Here is a 21,143-nt window from a genome sequence, read left to right on the forward strand (position 1 = left end):
GTCATGTTCTTTACACAGAATGAGCAAGAAATGGTAAATATGTTGGACATCTTGATGAGCCACATGCATTCCAGGTTAGAGATAAACCTAAGGAAGATTCAGAGGTCTGCTATACATATTAGTGAGGATTTTGAGGGGTGCCTGGGTGTCTCAGATGGTTAAGCATCCAATTCTTGATTTTGGCTCAGGTCATGATCTGAGGGTGGTGAGATCGAGCCCTGTGTTGGGCTCCACTCTGGGTAGGGAGTCTGCTTGAGATTCTTTCTCCCTCTCTTTCTGCCCCACCCCCCATTCTATCTCTCCCCCCCCGCTCAAATAAATAAATAAATCCTAAAAAAAGAAAAAAAATATTTTGATATGCAGTGATATTGGACATGTCAGAACTTCCCTTCCAAAATAAAGGATAAATTACTGGATCTACTACCTCTCACCACTAAGAAGGAAACAAAATGCATTGTAGGAGTGGCCCCATGACCATGACTACAAGTGACTTGAGAAAATTTGTGTTTTCCATACCTATAAGTTTAGAGGCCCTGCTTCCCACAGGGAAGTGCTTTCACTAGGGAACCGCTGGTGCCTAGTCACTTTGGGCTTGTCATGTCAAGAGACCTGTGGGAAGGTAAGAGAAGACTTCGTCAGCAGGGATAACTAACCCTCATTATCAGGAAGAGAGAGAGAGTTGCGTTCACACAAAAAGGGCAAAGAAGAATAAGTTTGGTACTCATGTGATCCACCTGGGTGTTTCTTGACAACCCTTGCCAACTTTGATGATGAAAGAAGTTAAATAGCAGAGACTGAGAAAGACATAGTGACCATGAGATCTGACCTCTGAGACGAGGCCTGAGATGGTCTGGGTCATTCTCACAAGATAAGTCACACAGACTAGCAGATGTACTAGCCGAAGAAGCTTGAAGAGGTGATAGAGGTGGGAGATGATTACTGTCAGTGCAGTCCCAATGCCAGCTGTGGCAAGAGCAGCTGTAGTTCATTGTACGAACATTCTTCTTCTCAGTCTCTCTGGTAAAACATGTCCATCAGCATCAGGAAGGAATGACAATACTGGATCATCTCTACACTGAAAGGGGCAACAGTTCATCTTGAGCAGAATCAAGATGCCAGATCTGAGCAATACTAAGGGTGGTCTCTATAGATGCTGTGATGTGCTGCACATATTTTCCCACTTCGGTACTAATTATTCAGTCCTTCTTGTATTGGGAATTGCTGTCAGCCTAATGCGGCCCCTTACCCAAGACCATGTTCCCTTCCTAGAACCAGTCGTCATTCAATGACTGGCTGATGTTGGATATAAAGAACCAGTCCCCTTGCCACAATTTGGGACAGCTCTCACAGCCATTGCAACTCCAAAGTTCTCCAGAAAACGGGCTGAAATCTTGTCATAATTACATCACAGTTCAACATTTCCCTCCCCCTAGTCCTACCTCCTTCATTCCCAAACTTACTGATTCCTAGAACACTTCTTAATACATTTCACTTTCCCATAAACTTCTTGCATATAAATCTTTATTTCAAGTCTCTTTCTCAGAGATCCCAACCTACACTATAAGATTAGGTATTATTATTTTTATTATTATTAGCCACTCAGTATAAAATAATTTGATCTCCCCATACACACACAAAAACTATAAGGTTAATATTAAAGTCATCTTAGTACAGTTGAATTAAATAGCTTACCCAATATCACACAGTCATGTAACTGATGGAGTCAAGGTTTGAACCAGAACAAGCCTATGAGTTCTGTGAATGCCTGAATATTGCTGTCAAAAGCAAGAGCATGAACAAAGCTAATAGATAAATAGGCAATAGAGAGATAGATACATGATAGAGGACTTGTATGTATAATATTCCAGAAAGGGCAGTAGTAAATGGTGGCTGGAGTTTGGGAACTAGAGGAGAGGTAGGAGAAGATAAGTCTGAAAAAGAGGAGTTCAAACTGTGATAAGCCAAGAATGTCACAGCAGACATGGACCTACCCCAAGTTGAACCAGTTCTGTAGAATTCCCAAGATACTCTTATCCCCCCAAAGAAAAAACAATATGACTTCTTGACTAGGCAAAAGCTCATGGAAAATTTCCATTTACGTTCTGTTATATCTTTGCCAGGTATGAGAAAAGGCAGGGGGGTGGAGGGAGAAGTATATGGCTAGAGCATAGAAAGAAATCCAAAACCCTCCTCTCCGGGGTTCATGGGGTGAAGGTGCCAGTCCTGGAATGCTGCACTCCTACCCCCCTTTGTTTATTCAGCCCTGGGGCTGAGGTTTGCCTTGGAGTTGTAACCTTTATAAGGGGTTTGCTTAATGACAGAATTATTCAGCTGCATACCTCACCCCAATTAGAAAAAGGCTATTTGGATTCTAATTGGCCTTGACACAAGTCTGCTTAAAGAGATTCCCCAAGAATTATAGAGCTACTTTCAGAGTTTGACTTGGCCAGGAATATGAAATGTAACATAGTTTTTCAAATTTTCTGCACTTACCATGAAACGACCAAGCCACAGGTATCAAACATGCTTTGTTTTTGTGTTATAATCACATTACAAATTGAACATTTCCACATGTGCAAGTTGGCAAATCTAAAATAAATGATTATGAAGATTGTAATTACATATATCAGGTATATATGGCCTACATATTTTCACTCACACAAAAGTGTATTTTCTCAAGTCCCTAGACATCCATGTATAGTGTGTTTATAGGATGTAAAACCATCATCCTCTATATAAGCCAAAAATGTGTATTTTTAAACAGTTATCACCAGGTCAGGTGATAAGTCGACATAATATTTGGAAGGTGCAAATACCAGGAAGGGATAGAGATTCTTAAGTTAACCATGAGGAAATGACTAACAATAATAGGTTGAAATTAAAAGGAATATAATTTGGCCTAAATATCAGGAAGAGAAAAAATAAGCTTCCTGGCTACAATAACTGTTAGACTATGAAATAATTCCTAAGGGAAGTGGAGATCTCTCCCTCACCCTGGACTTTGGAAATGAGGCATGCATTCTTGGAGTCCCTTATAACAAGTCATCTTGCTAGGGGAGAGGAAGGAGATCCTTTCCGTTTCCATTTTCTGTGACTTAATAATAAGGAAAAATATAAAAAAAAAAAAAACACTAAATTTTCACCAAACCACCTTTGCACAAGATCCTGCATTTACCTTGTAGTGAACATTATGAGTCCTATTCATTCACAGCCAAGAAAAATCCCACAGTCTTGCAATTTGTAGCAACCTGGAATCCTTTTATTCCAAATTTATCTTGGTCCTGCCAGCCTTGGTGGTCTTTTGCTCATCTCTGAGCACCTTTCCCTGCTACTGCAGTGGAGAATTTTCTAGAAAAGCAACTGTATTCATCAGGGTTCCTCTCTTCATCTCCCTTTAACCCCAACTACTCTTTCCTAGTTCACAGAGAAAAAGAAAGCATAAAGTGTGAGCATGATCAAACCCCTCTCTCCTATAAATAAACCTGTATCCATAATTTCCCTTCCTTCCTGTGGAGGCCAAGGCCTCTTCCTGTTCCTGTTGAGAGCTACATCCTGACCTCTATTATCTCCTACAGGGACCTGATCTGTCAGTCACTCACACTCTTTTCAAGCTCTCAACTGCTCCCCCAAGGTTAGTTTAGTCCCCCAGGCATGTAAATGCTTTTGCTCAGCTGTTTGGTTTGTGTGTGTGGTGGGGGGGGGGGAGTGCTTCTGCAGTCAGCTCTCTAGAGAGCAGCCCACACTACTGGTGGGCACACCCCAAGGGCCAAAGGGTGGCCATAGAGTGAATGTTCGCAGGGAAAGAGATATGGATGGAATTTGCAATTATAGGCTATGTGGCCACACATATGTATATATGTAGGTTTCCTCACAGTTTGGAGGTTATAAGGATGGAAGGAAAAAAGAAGGGGCTTCTGTAGGCTGGGTTGACCTCTCCCAGCTACTATATTTCAGGGCAGAGCTCTGAAGAATTCAATTGTTCAAAGTTCAAGTCTGATCTTCTAATACCTGGCCTTACAGGTATTTTTATCAAGTTCAAAGGGTAGAATATATTTAACAGTTTGTTCTGTTAATTCACAGCTTTGGATATTAGACTTCTGATGTGTTTGCCTCCGTTGATACTCTTGCCCAGCTCTGCTACTGCAAGCTGCTGTAAACTGGCTTCCTTTAATTACTGTTCTCTTGCAACACTTATTATTAGTCATCAATGAGCCCTTTCCAGTTTTCTCCATTTGACACTATTGGCCAATCCCTCCTCCAGATTCTCTTTTCTCAGTGTCCCACAACTATCTCCATGTGTTCCCCCTTTGTCTCTGCCCCTTATTAGTTGTCTTTCTTGGGTGTCTTGTCTGTTATAACTCAACTGAATGATAATGTTTCCCAGAGTTCTAGCCTAGGACTTACTCTCTTCTCATTCTACATTTCCCCTATCATTTATAGATTTGTATTTCCAAATCCATAAGTTACTTCAAAAATAGGTCTCAACCCAGACCTATTTTCCTATATCCAGACTGTTCTTCCCATTTGCAATATCATCTGAATGTCTCACATGCACCCCAGACTCAAAATGGCCAAAATTGAACTAGTTATTCACACTTCACCTACCTACATACACGTTTCTCCTATCACATTCCCTAATTCTACAAATGGCACAAACATCTACCTAGATTTTCAAACAAAAATCTGAAATTATGCTTGAGTATTCTTTCCTTTATGTGTTGTATCTAATCCTTTACCAACTACTATTGACACTACTCTTTAAATCCCAAGAGACTGCCAGTCCCTTTTCTCCATTCTTCCAGACAGTTCTTAGGATATGCTTAGTTTTTGATACATACTCACCTTTTCCCACATAGACTATTATGATACCCTCCAGTTCAGTGTTTATCATGTTCTAAAATGAAATCTATTTGTGGTTATCAAATCATTGAAGTGTATCATGGCCATTTAAAAAAATGAATAAAATAAAACAGAAAGGAAAATATCAGGGTGAAGTACATGAGATAAGCATGTTTATTGAAACTTTTGATTCATTTATACTTATCTATATACACATGCATATGTACAGATACATAAATTATATGTATTGTCTAGTATAGACTTTGACATTAATTCCACTGTGTGTGCATTGGGGTGGGGGGAATTTTCTCACACACCCAAGCAGTTTTCTAACACCATCTGTTCTGACACTGTCTACCCTAACATAACATTAAGTTCTACAGGTTAGGGGCTCAGTCCTTCAAGACTGCCCTGACCCCCATTTCAGATGCCAATCATAAGTCCAAGTTGTTCCCTGTGTTTCTGACAAAGTGGCTATAGATCGTAGTTTTCAGGGACCCCCCCCCCCCTTGAGGTTGATTAATTTACTAGATTGGCACTTAGAACTCAGAGAAACAGTTTACTTTTTAGATCACTGGTTTATTGTCAGAGAATATAACTCAAAAACAGCCAGGTGAAAACAATGCACAAGACAAAGTATAGGGAAAGGACTCAGGGCTTCCATGCCCCCTTCTGTGGGTAATAAATACCCACAGGGTCACCAATCCAGAAGTTTTCTGAACCCAGTCCTTTTGGATTTTTATTAAGACTTCATTGCATAGCCATGATTGATTAAATCATTGGCCATTGGCAACTGCTGAAACTTCTGCCCTTCATCCTCCTCCAGAAGTCAGGAGGTGCAACTGGAAATTTCAACCCTCTAATAGCAGGATTGGATCCACGGGCAACCAGCCCCCAACCTTAGGGGCTTCCTAAACTCGTCTCATTAACATAACAAAGAGACTTTCTCCTCATCACTTAGGAAATTCCAAGCGTTTTAGGAGCCCTGTGCCAGAAATGGAGATGGAGACCAAATATATATAATTTCTTACTATGACTCACTTGAGTTATGTTTTAAGTTCTGTTTGTTTATTTTGGTGTTTTTTGCTGTTTTGTTTTTGTTTTTGTTACTATGCATAGCAGTGGCAAAAGCTTGAAAACCACTGAACTAATTGAACTAGTTATGTGTTTCTAGTCTTGACCACTAGTGTCTTTTCTCCTAGGGTGAGTTTTTTGGATTCTAAATCTGATCACATTCTAGCACTGCTAAACTCTGTAATGGCTCCTCATGATAACCTACAGGATAAATCCAAAGTCTTCACAAAGCTTTAGGGATTTAGGTCATTTGAACCCAGCATTCTTCCTTATGACTCTGGGCTCTTACACGGCTGTTTCTTTTGTCCAGAATGTGTTTCTCTCCATTGTCTGCCTCACTGAATTACACACCATGTAGGCTTCATGTTGGTGTCAGGAATCACCTTGAGACTACCTGGGGTAGAATTCTGTGTCTCTGCCCATTCATAGTTTCATAGTAGTCAGCATTTTTTCCTCAATGCAGGATAAGGGAACCTACAAATCCTTCCAGGCCCCATATACACAATTAACACTTTGATGTATTTTCTTCCAATGTATATGCTAAATTTTATAAAATTTTCATGACAACTTATATATACCTGTCTGGTTTTGACATTTTACTTTAACATGAAATCACACGAATTCCCCCCATGTTATCTCATTTTTTTTTTTAGCATAACATTATAAATGTCTTTAAAACATATGATCAAATCAGACATGTGATTTGAAAGTATAAACTTGCTGATGAAGGGCTGATGGGAGTGTGGACAGAGTGGAACCAGGGTAATCAGACAGAAGTCAGCCAGGTAAGTGATCAGAGACAAAGAGAACTAGAATAATGTAGAGTCAGCACAAAAAAAAGGAACAAAAAGGCACTGGACCATATACAAGAGAACTTAATGAGGAGGAGCTTACAGACCCTGGGTTCCATGTGGCAGCTCAGATAGAGGCAGGAGTCTCTATTAGTTGATGCAGTAAACCAAAGTTCAGAGGAAGTATCATGGAAAAAAGTTTTATGGATAATAATAAATTGAGTTTGTATACTAATATAACCATTTGAGGAGTCTTCAATGTAATGATAATAGTTTAATGATTCAGAGTTAATAAATACAAAAAATAAGTTTAGAGAAAACTATAAAATGTGTATATTAAATTAGAAAAACAGTCAGTAGTAAGAACCGTCAGAACGAATTTTAAGTTTAGAGAGAATTGAGAGATTTTAGGATATGCAACAGTTCCAGGAAAATAAGAGTTAATAAAAAATAAAATGTAATGCACAGGTCAGCTATGAATAATATTTATATAAGCATACAAAGATATACTCATTGTCATAATTTTAAGCCCTTAGTTTTGAGCTACCTAGTAATTGTTATCTACCTATGCTGGGAAGATAGGAGGAAAAAGTATGGAGAGATAATGCAGGGCAGCTTGATCCTTATTTTCCATAGCAGGAATCGGAGGATAGTATCTGAAATTTAAGTCAATTAATAAATAGCAATATAAAATAGTATTTATAAATGAGTATTTAAACTCCTAAGAGGCTTGAAGTTGTGTGCATGTGGAATCAGGAAGAGGGAGTAAGACAGGAAGCCAACAGATTTTTTTAAATATTTATTATAAGATATATAAAGTAATTTGACTACTAAAAATTAAAATAATTAAATAACAAGCAGATTAAAGTAAAAGTCTATAGCTATAGGTATATATATGGATACATATATATGTATTTTAATGCATGGTTAGAAGAGGATGTATATCAGTAAGTGTCCCCTCAGTGAATCATCATACAGTTAACACACCCTTGTAAACATCACCTAGGTTAAGAAGTAGAACATACTAGCACCAGAAGTGTGGTTGACTTTATGACATTATGACATTACGAATGCTTCCCTCCTGTGCAAAAGTGACCACAAGCCTCATTAAAACTATCAATGAACAGTAATGTCTGGTTCTTTTTAAAATTTATATAAATCAGATAATACAGTATGTATTCTCTCACATCCAGCTTTTTTTTAAGAGTTACATATTTACTCCAAAAAAAAAAAAAAAAAAGAGAGAGAGAGAGAGAGAGAAAGGGTGAGTGTGTGAGCAGGGGGAGGGACAGAGGGAGAGGAAGACAAACAGATTAACAGATTCCTGGCTGAGCAGAGAGCACTATGTGGGACTCCATCTCAGGACCTTGAGATCATGACCTGAGCCAAAATCAGGAGTTTAACAGACAGAGTCACCCAGGAGTTCAGCATTCAGCTTCTTTTTCTTAAAATTATATTTTGTGAAACTCACCCATGTTATCTGTGTAGCTGCAGTCATTAATTTTAAATACTAAATAGCATTTACCTGTCTTCAAATACCACAACCACTGTTATACTTATCTATTCTACTGCTAATAGATACTTCGATTGTTTACAGTTTGGGGTTATTATGAATAATGCTGCTGTGAACACCTTTGTGTACATTAATTATGGTGCATATATGTATATATTTCTGTTGAGTAGCTGGCTCACGTGACATAGCATATACAGGTTTCCCCCACCATCTGAAAGTAGAGCATTCCTATAAAAACTTTTGTAAGTTGAAATGGAGTATAACAAAGAAACAATTACCATTAATTATATTGAAAAAATTTTTAAGCATTAGCAGATTCAAAAAAAGCTTTTAGGCTTTTCTGATACTTTAGGACAGACACATATTGCTAACAAATGCACAAAATAAATCAAGATAAAGCAGAGAGTTTCACAGACACAGTTCAAAGCTATGGCAGCTTCATGCCAAGATGCTGAGTGTAGTTCCCAGGGAAGGAGCTTGGTGGTGCCACTCTCACTTCTGGAAGTGTGTGCTGTCTCTATAAGTGCTCCCTGCAAAGCAAACACTTAACGTTATACAATTCTCAACTTTTTTAGTAAAACTGGGAAATCTCTGGATTCTTTTTAGTTAGCAGAAACAGGTACAGTGGAGGTGTTTTGGAAAAGCAAAGTGTCTAACATGAACTTTCAAAAAACAGTGAATACCTGTTTAAACACATATAATGTTTGAACAGTTTTCTAAAATGGTAGTACCAGCTTGTGCTCCCACCCACAATGTGTGAATCTTACCATTGCTCCAGGTTTTATCAACCCTTGGTATTGCTAGTCTTTTCAATTTTAGTTACTCTGGTGTGTGTGAAGGGATATCTCATTAAAGCTTTAATTGGTCTTCCTTGATTTTTGAGGATATTGAATATTCAGATACCATCTTTTGTGAAGTGTCTGATTAAGTCTCTTGCCTATTTTTCTATTGAGGTTGTCCATCTTTTTCCTTATTGATTGAGGAACACAAAATATTCTAACCAGTTATCATTTCAGTTAGAACTCTGAATCCCATTTAATATATTTCTTTATGTTAAAGTCATGAAGGTAACCCAACTATATGTTATGTCAAGTTTTGTTGTTTAGCTTTTACGTCTGGATATGCAGTTCACCTAGACTTGATTTTAATTTGAGATATGATGTAAGGCAGGTGTCAATTCTCTGTAAATTAATTTGTGAATTTAATAAGTCCCATTTTTAAAAAAAAAAGGTCAAAAAGACTTTTGGAGCTGTATAAGCTGATTCTAAAATTCCCTAAAAAAATAAGCAATCAGTAATGGCTGGGAAATTCTGAAAAAGTTAAACAATTGCATGGGATTGGTCCATAGGTTGTGTTGGCTATGCATTGAACAATTTCTGGTGGTGAAAGAAAAGGTACCATCATTAACCCTATAGTTTATGAAAAAACTGATTCTGAAAATGAGACATGTAAAACTCACATGATTTTACAGAATAGATTTGACCTTACCATAAAACTTATTAAAAAGCCTTATTGATTAAAATACCATGTTAATGGCCTCTTGAATAATTAGTGGAAAGAGTGAAAGCCCCCAGAATAAACCATGTTCATATGGACATCTACATGAAAAGACAGCATTTGAAGCCAGTTGTAAAAAGGTCAATTTTTGTCAAAAGGTGGTGGGAAACTAAACAGAATCCCTGTTATTCCTTACAACAGAATGAATTTAGATGGATCAAAACAAAATTTAAAAATAATTAGAATGGGAATTTCTATGTATGAGCAAAGAATAAAGAGGAAGAAAGAAGGAAAGAAAGAAAGAAAGAAAGAAAGAAAGAAAGAAAGAAAGAAAGAAAGGTGAGAACGAACATCACCGCAAGAATCATCTCTGCAAGATGAAACAGAAGATCACAAAGGTTGTTAAAAGTATGATTTATATCACAAATAAAAGGTTATTTATTTAAGTAGACAGCTCCTTAGAAAACAAAACCAATGACTCAATAAAAATCTCAACAAAAGAGAGGAACAGATAACTAAATATTAAAAAAAAAATTAATAGTTTTTAAACATACAAAAACTTCACACAACCTTACTCATAGTAAAATCCACTGTATTTTATCATCTTAGATTGGCAAAGATCAAAATACTGTATTATGTATTGTGTTGGTATGGGGAAACAATGATGAGAATATAAACTGATGACAGCCCTTTAGAGATGAATCTAATGCCCATACTTTTTGACTTTGCAATTTTATGACTTTCAACCAGGATATTCATTTAAGTTCCCAAGAGTGAAATATTCAGAATACTGCTAAGTGTTTATTAGTAGAGAACTGATCAAATAATGGTACTATGGAATATTATATACTTGAAAAAGGAGAAGACAAAGAGGAAGGGGAGAAGGAGAAAAAGAAGATGAGAACTTTATTTGAATTTATATGCAATGATCCAAGAGAAAGTAAATTTTAAAAATCCAGGAGTGTGTAGGATGCTAACATTTCTGGGAGAAATAAAAGGAGTGATATGTATGTCTTCTGAAAAGATATCTAAGAATCTTACAACTGGATTTGTTTGTAAAGGGGAACCGGGTTGCTGGGGTACAAGAGAAGAAAGACAATTTATTTTTATTTTAATCCCTTTTATAACTTTTGAATTTTGACCATGAGCTGATACAGTCTCTGCAAAAAATATTAATGAAATAATAAAAATTGAAAAGAAAAATTAAAACAGGAGAGATTGCAGTGAAACTCAATACAGACCATTTATTGTTATTACTGTTGAACATAGATTATGCACCAAACTCTTCACATACATCAAATGTTTGCTATCCTTTCCCCTACTATGTGGTAGTTATTACTATAACCCCCCCCATAGAAACTCATTAACCAATAACAGAGCTGTAATCCTTATCTCTATATGGTCTGGGTCAAACCACGTGCATTTTGCATTGTTTCCTATTGCTGTGACACATTTTACTGCCATTGTCTTTAAAGCTGACTTTGATGGTGCCACATGGCACTAGTGAGCTTTTAAACCTTCTATTTTTTCACTTGCCCCTCTTCATTCCCTCTCCACATCATCATGCTTGCACGAACCCATGTACACACAGAAATGACTTTGTTTGGAAAGCAACCACCTACCATGAAGTGACCCAGAACCTTGCACTGTTCCATGGATAATTGTAGGAAACCAACAAATAGTTTTCATGCTCAAGACATATGTGAGTAATTGTTCAAAGTTAAGTGGCATCCATCCTACTCTGCATAGCTGGGCTGTTCATGCAACCCTCAACCCTTGCATTCCTCTGCAAAGTATTCTGTTTACACAGGCAAAATCCTAAGCACATGGATATCTTAGGCTGTCTTCATGATCCAATTCCAAATATTCAAAACACAAAGAACAGGATACAGTTGATACAGAAAAAATGTAATTGCTGGTTATTCGGTGGAAAAATAAAATAGCATCCCTTGTCATCAGAATGGAAGAGAGAGAGGGTTCACAGCCTTTGGGGTCAGATACACCTGGGTGAGTTCCCAGCTCCTTTATGAACCTAATGTGTAATCTGGGGAAAACTTCACCCCTTTAGCTTCAGGTTCCCAGATGATAAAATGGGAATGATGACGCTATCTATCTCATGTGTAGGATTGTTGTCATGCTTAAAAGAAGTAAAAGCATTATCCTTAGCGTTAAATACATACTAAGGATTCGATAACTGACAAATACTATTTTAGGTACTAGTAGAATACTCTATTCGTCAAACCATCAGTAAGTGCTACTGACTCTCCCTCTAAAACATGATCCAGCTGAGACACTTCTTTACCTCTTCCACAATTTGTTCCCTGGTTTATCTGGTTTCCCCAATTTCATTTTCGCTGTTCATATCCTCATATCAGGGTGTCTGAGGATTCTTACACCCTGCTCCTTCTAAACTGCTACACAGTTCATCCAGATCGTTCACGGAGGACTTTTCCCCAACATTCAGGTGTCTTTCTGAGGGTCCCCAGCTCAGAGAGGCTTGACCCAGCCAAGACATATGCTGTTTCCTATGTCCCCCAGAGCCTAGAACAGTGCAAAATAAATATTCCCAGTTCAAAATATCCATGTGCTATAATGTCATGTAACTTTAAAATAAAAGCAACCAAAATTTTTATTATGTGCTAACTGCCCTCTTTACATATTTTTCTCTGATCAACATACAGCCAATAAGTTCTTATTACTTCCCTGATAAGGGAGCCAAGGATCAATGAGTTTGCATATTTTGCCTAGTGTATTTCAAGGTATTGGGATAGGTTTGAAGTACATGAGAGAAAATCATTCTCATTTTAATTATTCTTAAATTTTTTTATTATACTCAAGAAGAAAGTCTCAAATTAGAGCTAATATTTTTCTAACATCTCTCATAGTTCCAAATACCCCCCTTTTTAAATAAAGAGTAAGTAGATGAAGAGAACACAGTCTTAGGCAGACCACAGAGTGGTCATAATCAAAATAGGTTAAGTTTTGCTTTGGGCAAAAAAAGACACCCAAAGTCTCAGTGTCTGAGCTAATCAAAAGTATATTTCTTTATCAAAGTTTATATCTTAATAGATATAATAGTGTTCAGAATGGAAGCGGGTCTGAGCCATTATTTCTCAGGAACCAGGGTGAAGTCCACCACCTTAGGGCTACAGCGGGCAGAACCCACAGCTTTCTTCTTTGCCACATCAGAGGAAGAAAAGTAGAGAGTACTGTTGTTCAATTATTTGGCCCAGAAGTGCTATGTCTACCTCCTCACAATCCATCAGATAGAACTAGTCAGTGAGCATCTCAAACAGGAAAGTGTTCTCACTGTGCCCAAGGAAGGAGGACCTCAGCCACAACTATCTTGCTAGAATCTAATAATAATATAGTTCTTCATTGTGCTTTTTTTTTTTTTAAAGAGTTTATTTATTTATTTGTCAGAGAGAGAGAGAGTGAGAGCGAGCACAGGCAGACAGAGTGGCAGGCAGAGTCAGAGGGAGAAGCAGGCTCCCTGCAGAGCAAGGAGCCCGATGTGGGACTCGATCCCAGGATGCCGGGACCATGACCTGAGCCAAAGGCAGCTGCTTAACCAACTGAGCCACCCAGGCGTCCCCATTGTGCTTATTTTTATGATTAAATTATATTTATGGAAAGTGGCTTTCTATTGACAAGTTCTTCTAGAAGAAAATTATCAAGGTGTAAAAAATAAATCGAGATGAAAAAATGTTAAGTAAGTAATACTGATGGTATACAGATAGAGTGAAAAAGCAGTATTATATAAATGGTTAAAATTTGGGGATCACTGTTCTATGAGATTACACAGCTAGTTTGTGGCAAAAATGCTAAGATTGCTGGTCTCCTTGACTCTACCTTAGTATGTTCTCCATATTGCTGTTGCTTTTGCAAGAACTGTGGTAGTCGATTAGCCTAGGAGATGGTCCTGAATCTTTTCTGAATGATTATAATATTAATGAAAAGAAAATCCTATTTTATCTAATATTCTTTAATTTTTTATATCTTTGGATGGCATTTTAGTAAAAAAAATGAAAGGAGCTAGAAATTACGTTTTAGTTAATTCTACAATTCTCACTGGAAGAATAAGAGGAGGAAAAGTACTGATTTTAAGTACATGAAAGAACAGCATGGATAATGTCACCCATTTAAATAACAATGGAGGGGCACCTGGGTGGATCAGTGGGTTAAAGCCTCTGCCTTCACTCTGCTGGGGTTATGATCCCAGGGTCCTGGGATTGAGCCCCCCATCTCAAGTGCTCTGCTCAGCAGGGAGCCTGCTTCCTCCTCTTTCTCTGCCTACCTCCCAGCCTACTTGTAATCTCTGCCTGTCAAATAAATAAATAAAATCTTTAAAATAAATAAATAAATAAATAAATAGATAAATAACAATGGACACTAAATTAGTAATGCCAATAGGGGGATACTTTTCCAAAAAGACCATTGAAGAAATTTAGAGTAAAATAATGCAAGTCTTTATGCTTTGTTTAAAAAAAAAAAAAAAAAGATTTTATTTATTTATTTACTTGACAGAAAGAAAGAGTATAAGAAAGAATAAACAGCAGCAGAGGGAGAGGGAAAGGGAGAAGCAGACTCCCTGATGACCTGGGAGTCCAATGTGGGGCTCAATCCCAGGACCCTGAGATCATAACCTGAGCTGAAGGCAGACGCTTAACCAAATGAGCCACCTGGGTGGCCCTGTTAAGTCTTTACCCTTTAGTCCATATTTTTTGTTGTTGTTGTTCAATAGAGGTTTATAAAGCCAGAGATCTAATTGAATATTTCTGCTATCACAATAAATTTATTTCTCAAAAAATTTCATTGAGGTTCCCAATTTATGCTTCCATTACCTTCCTTTGAATCTGTCAAATGGAAGACCTTAGTCCGCACTCCTCTTTTTAGGAAGTGATGAGAGAATTGGCCCTTGACAAAAGCAAAGCAAAGCAAAGCAAAACGAAGAAGTGGGCACTGTCCTCTTGACCTTCTGGAATCTTTTCCCTCCCAGGTAAATAGAATGCTTAGATCGCTGCCCCCCTCTCTGTTTTAGTTGCCCCAGCCTTTCCATTCAGAGAGGGCCTCCAATCTGTCCCCTCACATTCTTTTTTTACCCTACTGTCATCTCTTCAGAAAATATCCCCTCCCCTTGCTACCACAGAGAAAAGGATCAATTCACTAATTCACAATAATACTGACTGAAATCACTTAATATGTCCCTGCTTCTAGAAAAATCCAGTTTATCTTAGGTGAAAAGAATGTGACTGTTCCAGAGCAGGATGACTTCAATGGTGGTGGTGAGGAGATATTTCTTGACAAGGTCATGACACTAGCTGGCCTCCTGCTAGTCTTGTTAATTTTGCTTCTTTGGTAAAATCTCTGATTCTTTGTTCTTCTGATGTATATATCTTGACTTAAATATACTGCTGCCTATAAAAGATGATTGGAAGAAGCCAAAATTTATCTTGCAAAGCAATAATGTAGAAAAAGCATTAGAAGTCAATTCCACCTTCTGAGATGTCAAATTGGAGCAAGGTTTTGACGCAAGATGCTTTTGACCACTTCTTTCTTGCCTATATGAGGTCAACACCATTCAGTTGGTTAAAAGAGCCCAATTTCTGATGAGTAGCTAGAACCCCAAATTAAAATGTAATAAACATAAATCAATATATGGGAAATAGCTACTATAACTCTAATTTTAGTATGTATAATAACTTTATTACCTTGCAGATATTTTTATATTGTTAATTACACATAAAAACATGTTCAAATAAGGTCCAGAACCTAGGGCATGGAGTCAATTTGGGCATATTTGGAGGTAATCTAACACTTGAGCTCATTAAAAAACCCTTGACTTAAGCTTCCTTGTTGGACATCAGGATTTTACCCCATGGTGCTCATACTCTACTCCTTACTGAGACAACAGTTCACACTATAGTATTCCAGAAAGCGGTGGGTTTGGACTTGAAATCAGCTGTGTGACCTCGGACCTTGGATAAAACCATCATTACTATTCATAGGTCTTACTGTTGTCATTTGCATAGTCAACAGGTTGGCCTCAATCAGCTCGCAATTGTCCATTTGAAAAACACCTTCCTCACTCTCTAGGTTAAGACCATTTTTTCTTTTTATACTATTTACTTAATTTGGAAGAAATTTTTTTGCTTGTATTTATAATAATGTTTCTCTTATTTAAAAAGTAACACATGCTTACTTTTAGATAATGTAAAAATGAAAATAAGCAAAAAAAAAAAAAAAGAAGACAAATAAAATTCATCCATAATTCTACCAGCTAGCAAAATGTGACAGAATATATCTTCTAGCCAATTGTAACTTACTGTTCATTTAATATGTAAGCACTTTCTGTCCTATTTTGTCCTTTTACTTAACCATAGTCATGCAGACACAGCAGAATTTACTTCAGCAAGTCTCTTTTGTTTGACCTCTATGCTGATAATCATTTTTAATTATTAATGTTTTCATGAACATCCATGTGTACAAATATGAGTGTGTAATGCTAACTAGCTTCTTAGGATGAATTTTTAGAATTGAGAGTCTCTTAATCGGGAGGTGTATTTAAAAAAGTGAGTTTTTAATTTTTATTTATTTTTTATTTTTTAAAGATTTTATTTATTTATTTGACAGACAGAGATCACAAGTAGGCAGAGAGGCAGGCAGAGGCGGAGAGAGGAGGAAGCAGGCTCGCCGCTGAGCAGAGAACCTGACGCGGGAGTCAATTCCAGAATACTGAGATAATGACCTGAGCTGAAGGCAGAGGCTTAAGCCACTGAGCCATCCAGGCGCCCCAAATGTGTGTTTTTTAAACATAAAAGTTAATTCTTTCTTCATTAAAATAAAACTATACACCATAAAAAGTAATTTTTTTCCACTCCAATTTTAGAGGTAACCACTGATACTGGTTTGATATACACCCTTTTGGTCAACTCATTTATTTGATCATTAATTACATAAAATGTGTAGAATAGTCACAATGTGTCATAATCTGTACTAACTACTTGGGATATAGCATTGATCAAAGTGGACATAGAATATTCATGGATCTTAAGATTTTAGGAACAGTGATATTAAATTATCATGGATATACATACAGTTCAAACTGTAACAGGTGCATGAAATCTGTCGTAAATGCTTTGATGAGCGACTACAACAGGACTGGTCCTTTACATTCACAGGTGGAGGGAAGTAGAAGGTAGCAGAGAAAGTATCTCTCAAAAAGGAGCAGAGATAAGTTAAAATCTGAAGAGTAAATTAGTTTAATCAACTAAGAATGGGCAGGTGGTAGTGGATCTGGATGGAGAGAGAAACAAGAGGTCGAATTCCAAGTTCGCAGACTGCCGTGTGTGAAGTCCTCGAAAATGAAGTTGAACTTGCTGACCGAGAGTGGTTTCAGGCAAGTGGGGCCAGACTAGAGAGGTAGGCACAAACTAGGTCATGGAGGGCCCTGGAGGCCATGTTGATATGCTGATATCCATTCTAAAACCAACGAGAAGTTAGCAGAGGATTTCTCCACTAATCTAGTATATCTGCTCAGTTTAGCTGGTCCTATATCAGATATGGCCTATTAGTAGTCAGCCCCAGTCCCACTGTTCCTCTGTATTGTGGGCTGGATGCTGGAAAAGCTCCTTCACCAGCTGGCTTCTAGTGAGGTGGATGGAAGGCTCTGGGAGCAGTTGAGAAGGCAGCAGGAAGAGTGACTCCCTGAGTAGCAGCACCAGGGTTTCAGCGCCAGCAGTGGAGGGGCAGTAGGAGCTACCATGGCCGTGCCTCCATGACTCTGGAGGGTGTGGGGAGGGGCGGGCCACTTCCTGGTCTCTGGTTTATCTTCTAGTCTTCCTTTTCCTCCTCAGAACTTCCAATTCTTTCTATGTAACCATTTGCTTTGAATCCTTCTCTGCTTTAAATATTTAAACTGATTTCTGATTTCCTTTCTAGACATTGATTAACTGGCTGCTTTTGATTCAAACACTTCAGTTTCTTACTGACCACAACAACTCATACACCCCATAGAAGTTTGAAAATTCTCTTATGAATCAGTCTGCTTAAATTCTGATTAACCCATGTCTACTTGGCTACAATTTTATTGCCAATCTTTTTTTTTCCCCCCCAAGATTTTATTTATTTATTTGAGAGAGAGAGAGACAGAGTGAGAGACAGCATGAGAGGGGAGGTCAGAGGGAGAAGCAGACTCCCCGTGGAGGTGGGAGTCTGATGGGGGACTATCCCAGGACTCCAGGATCATGACCTGAGCCAAATGCAGTCATTTAACCAACTGAGCCACCCAGGTGCCCCCCCTTTTTTGAAGATTTTATTTATTTATTTGACAGAGACACACAGCAAGAGAGGGAACACAAGCAGGGAGAGTGTGAGAGGGAGAAGGCGGCTTCCTGTGGAGTAGGGAGCCCAATGTGGGGCTCGATCCCAGGACCCTGAATCATGACCTGAGCCCAAGGCAGACGATTAATAACTGAGCACCCAAGGCACCCCTTTTATTGCCAATCTTAGCAGAATTGTCGGTAGGAGTCATGATGGAAGCATTAAAAGTATGAACACACAGACACTCTAACAAAGATCTTTACATCAAGAATTTTCTGGAACAATAATTCCTGTGAGAATTGTAGGTCTTTCGATTTCTGGAACAGTCCTAACTTTGTACATGCTATCAGGTCACCCCTCTGATGACCCTTAAAATTACCAAATCCTGTGTCCTTCCCTGAAAGTCTTGATCCTTTCATATTACGTTCCTTATGTTTTCCTATCATCAAGTGGCATGAAGATGCTTTGTTTTTGACATCCATCATTCATTCCCACTTCTCTGTGAGGAGCTTCTCAATTTAGTTATACAGAAACTAGCCTTTAGTGCCCTACCTTTAGAGACATTTAATGGTGCTCTTGGTGAAGGGTTTGCAGGTCAAGGGTTTGCAGGAGGGCCAGTTTCATGGTCTATCGCTAGAGTTTTAATCTAGACTAGACACAGGGTGACAAGTAAGACTGAACATAGTGGTAGTTGATCCATCCTGCTGATGACAGCCTAAGAGGTGTCCCATGGGCTCCTGCTATTGCCTGCTCACTGGTTCTGGATTATGTCCTACTCCTAATTCCCCAGCTTGCTCTCTAATTGTTATGAGCTCTCCTATATCCCTCTGGTAATTTGCTTCTCTGCTTGAGTTAAATAGAATTAGGTTCTTTCAGCTTAAAGAATCATGTGGATAGAGTAGGATTTTATTTTGTTTTCTTTTTTATTAAGTGAACTATACTTAACATAAAAATTATTTTCTTAGCCCTCTTGAAGCTATAATTGAGCAGTGGCAAGTGCATTCACAGTATTTTGTAACCAATCTCCACAACTCTTACCTTGCAGAACTGAAACTCTGTATCAATGAAACAGCTCTCTATGCCTTCCCGCCCCCAGCCACCAGCAATCACCATTCTACTCTATTTATTTGACGATTCTAGATGCTTCAGATGGGTGGAATCAAACAGTGTCTTTTTGTGACTAGCTTATTTTACCTAGCATCATATCCTCAAGGTTTATCCATGTTACAACATATGTCAGAATTTCCTTCTTGTTTGAGACTGAATAATATTCCACTCTGTGGCTACAACACATTTTGTTTCTTTATCCATAAATAGACATCTGGTCTGCTTGCACTCTTCAGCTCCCGTGAACGATGCTACCGTGAACATGAGTGTACAAATATCTTGTTGAGACCCTGCTTTGAACTCCTTTTGGGAATCTACCCAGAAGTGGGATTACTGGATCATAGGGTAGTTCTATTTATAACTGTTTGAGGCCTTCCGCACTGCTGTCTAGAGTGCCCACACCAATTCACATTCTCACCAACAGTGCACAAAGGGTCCAATTTCTCCACCCTCTCACCAGTCTTCATGATTTTCAGTATTTTTTTTTAATAGTAGCCATCCTACATCCTTTTTCTAAATAAATGTTGCACCAAGGACAGCCTCTTATATTCAGAAATGGGTTCTGTGAAATATAATGGACAATTAAATCCCAGCCTAAGTGTCTGGGGGAAGAGCTGGCTGTCTCTCCAAATTTTTCTTTTCTTTCTTTTTTCTTTTTTTCTTTGGCTCTCCAAACTTCTTAACTTCACTTGCTTCTGCATTTGCTTTCTCTCATGATGAGTCTGCTAACCATTTTAGAAGGGGCTTAATTCATTCCATGTTAATAATTTCAAAATGTAGGTTTGGGGTAAAAAATTTTTTTTTCCCCAAAAGAGTAAGGAGGAAACTCAAGCCACCTGCTATGAATTTGCAAACAAGATTACAAAGGCTCTTCTCTCATTAAAGAAGCATTTAGGATCTTTCAAAAAAGCACTGGTATTGCTGGTTCTGACTTGAGATAACCTGAATAGAAAAAGCTTGGAACCTAGTGCTTGGCACTCACCTTTCAAACTCTTTACAGCCAAGACTCAGACGCCTAAATGTCTCCCGGGCACATTTGCATCTCTGTCAGCTTTACTCTCTGTGGGCACATTTCTTTGATTTGGAACATTCCTTTTTGGACTTTCGTTAGCTGTGCCTAAATCAGGCGGCCTGAGACTCTTGGCTAAGAGTGGGCTAAGGAGCCAGACACCGCTGGAATGTCAGCCAGCCAGTTCCCAGCTGGGTCACTTTGAGCGAGGTCCTTAAACTCTCTGAGCTCCGGTTTCCTCATCTGTGAAACAAGAGGAACGCTGCCTGTACTGTAATGACTAACGGAGGTCATAGATGGGTCCATCCCCAGCTGGACACTGACAGAGCAGGCAATTAAAAAAGTGAATAAATCATTTATTCTGTACAGAAATAAGGCGGGTTGATGGACATTATCTGAAAATAAAAATATGAAGGTGCTTACTCCTTGAAGATGCTTTAACTCTCCTTAAGTTTTTCGAGAGCTCTCAACAATTACACTGAAAACTTATGTTTTCGAAGGGCTGAGCTTTAGTTTTCAAAGATACATATTTGTTCAAGAAATATCTTTTAACATTTTTTTCCTAGAAAACACATCTACTTCTGTGGAGTCTGGAGTACATTTCTGTCATATCCTAAGATTTTTTCTCTTACCAGAGTGTCTATGTTTGGGTGTCTGTAGATACATATATGCATACACACATGGGTAGATAAAGACATATATTATGTTTCCTGAATGACAACCATGAAAATTATAAAATGCTTTGCTTGGGCAGAACTCTTACCAAATCTTTCCAAAAATACATTTTGGTTTTTGGACACTCACAGAAACCCAAAGCAGTAGCAGCAGAAGCAAGTATCATGACCCCGGTTTCCTAGATGAGATTTTGAGAGGTGTGTGACTGGCCCGAGACCTTGAAGCCAGTGAAGCGGCAGAGCCAGAACTCAAACCCAGGCCTTGGGTTTCCAAATTCAATAGTGTCTCCACCATATCTCACCAGTCCCTACAGAGG

Source organism: Mustela nivalis (genome assembly GCF_964662115.1).
Source record: "Mustela nivalis genome assembly, chromosome: 1".
NCBI classification, from domain to species: Eukaryota; Metazoa; Chordata; class Mammalia; order Carnivora; family Mustelidae; genus Mustela; species Mustela nivalis.